The sequence below is a fragment of the Protopterus annectens genome, chromosome 7.part0, assembly GCF_019279795.1.
Source record: "Protopterus annectens isolate FY-2018-M chromosome 7.part0, PAN1.0, whole genome shotgun sequence".
Classification (NCBI taxonomy): domain Eukaryota; kingdom Metazoa; phylum Chordata; order Ceratodontiformes; family Protopteridae; genus Protopterus; species Protopterus annectens.
Window position 1 is genome coordinate 1420456539 of NC_056739.1, and position 2500 is coordinate 1420459038.

General features: G+C 42.7%; 1 protein-coding gene across 1 annotated transcript in view; it reads right to left on the reverse strand.

The window, feature by feature from the left end:
• The window catches only part of LOC122807067 (contactin-3-like), a 2190808-nt gene that overhangs the window by 259559 nt on the left and 1928749 nt on the right, over positions 1–2500 (reverse strand). The gene's annotated exons all lie outside the window — the stretch shown is intronic.

A 2500-nucleotide genomic window follows, 5' to 3' on the forward strand; every position in this document is an offset into this window, starting at 1 on the left:
TGTTCTGTTTTCTAACAGCAGCAAGCAAATGAACGCACTATAATGTTATAGACTAGTATCAGTTCTCCTCTTCCAAACAAAAACATTGACATTCTCTTTAATAGGCTGGAAAGATACTTAGTAAACATCATGTATGTCTCCCAGCAAGGGTTTGTGAAGGAAAGATTAAGAGAAACAGCTTACTAGGCCCTCTTTTAACTTGATTCAAACTTATGAAGAAGAAAAAAGTACAGTTTTGTACCTACCATAAATGTAGATGTTCGAGGATCCACATTGCTGCAGTCCTAACTATTGGGTAGTCCGCTGTCCAGTCGGCCCGAATACCAAAGTATATGGCTGACGTCGGTCAGGGCGCATTAGACTGACGTCAGAACGCCAGGGTACTAATGCACAGGACCCACGTCATATCCTCAGTCTTTTCTTGCCCCAGATGTCAGAAGACCCTGAAAAGATAAGGCCAAAACCAAAACTCCAAACATACCTGCACCAAAAATATGTACAATATATACAAAATTACTAGAAAATAACCTCACCTACACAACCACCCCTAAACACAGAGGGGAAGGAGGGAGGGTAAATTGGACTGCAGCAATGTGGATCCTCGAACATCTACATTTATGGTAGGTACAAAACTGTACTATGTTCTTCAGTCCACATTGCTGCAGTCCTAACTATTGGGTAGAATCCCAAAGCAGAGGTAAGGGAGGCTGGCAAATCATAAGGAAGCAGGAACTGACAACATGCCTTGCAAAATAGCTGTGGCAAAACCAGCCCTAGACTTAGAGTAGAGAGGAAGGTGATAATGCTTAGAGAAAGTATGCACTGAACTCCAAGTAGCTGCCTCCAAAATATCCTTAGTTGCCACCCCCCTTAGAAATGCTGTAGTAGTGGCAGTAGCCCTAGTGGAATGAGGCCTAATCCCAACTGGAATTTCCTTGCCATGATGGGAATAACAAAATGCAATGCAAAGCCCAATCCACCTAGAAATAGTTTGTTTTGACACAGGTTTGCCCTGCGAACCCAAAGCACAAGAAACAAACAACTGCTGAGACTGCCTAAAATCCTTAGTCCTGCTCAAATAATAACGCAACTGCCTGTGTACATCTAAAGTGTGCAAAATCTTTTCCCCTTTATTTTGAGGATCTGCATAAAAGTAGGCAAATGAATAGTTTGGTTTAAAGCCACACTAGAAACCACCTTAGGCATAAAGGAAGGATTAGTACGTAAAGATACCCTATCCTTATGAAAATCAAAAAGGCTCTACTGCCATAAGGGCCTGCAACTCAGAAACCCTTCTTGCAGAAGTAATGGCCAACAAAAGCAGTCTTCCATGACAAGTATTTCAATTCAGCAGTAGCCGAGGCTCAAAAGGTTGTAGAGTAAGTTTCTCCAACACAAAATTGAGATCCCAAGCAGGAGTAGGAGCTCTACGTGGGGTCTTATATTCTTTGCCCCTCTAAGAAATTGCTTGAACAAAGGATGCGAAAACAATGGTGGGTCACAATCATAGTGAGCTGAAATTGCTGCAGCATGAATCTTAATGGAAGAGAAAGACAAACCTTTGTCCAATAACTCAGTAAGATATTGAAGAGCCACACTTAAATTAGGCTCAGAAATCTCCAAATTGTTTGCTGCACTCCAAAATAAAAATCTCTTCCATTTTTCTGCGTACACTTTCCTTGTACTAGGTCTCCTGGCTTCCATAATCACATTTAAAACTTGTTGAGGAAGTTGAGACCTGCTGTCTTTCAAAACAGAATATGCCAGGCTGTTAGATGAAGAGAGTGAAGCTTGACATTGAGCAGGTGACCGTCCCTCTGAGACAACAGGTGTGGAATCAAGGGTAAAGGCCATGGAGGCTTCCTTACCAGACTCCTCAGTAATGGGTACCAGTGCTGCCGAGGCCAATCTGGAGCTATTAAAATCATCCTTGGCTTGTCTTGTCTGACCTTTAGAAGCACCTTTGGAAGAAGAGGCAGAGGTGGAAAAGCATACACATGAAGATTTTTCCAACTGAAAGAAAGAGCATCCACTTTCCAAGCTGTGTGATGAAACCTCTTTGTGCAAAACTTTGGCAGCTGGTGGTTTAGTGGAGAAGCGAACAGATCTATGTCTGGAGTTCCCCATGACACTGTCAATTTTGAAATACATGAAGATCCAGTTTCCACCGTGGGGATCCATGATTTGTCTGCTTAACACATCTGCTAAGGAGTTCTGTGCTCCCGGCAGAAACCTTGCCTGAAGAGTTAGTTGCAAGCTGAGCGCAGTCTCCCATAAAATCATTGCTTGCCTGCACAATGGGTAAGAATGAGTTCCCCCTTGTTTGTTGATGTACCACATGACAGTTGTGTTGTCTGTTAGAATCAACACCTGCCCTGGAAGAAGTAACTCCTTGAAAGCCATTAATGCAAACTGGACTGCTAACATCTCTTTCATGTTGATATGTAGATGCTGTAGTCTGGCAGGCCACTTGTCTTGTATCCACTTTCCATTTAGATGA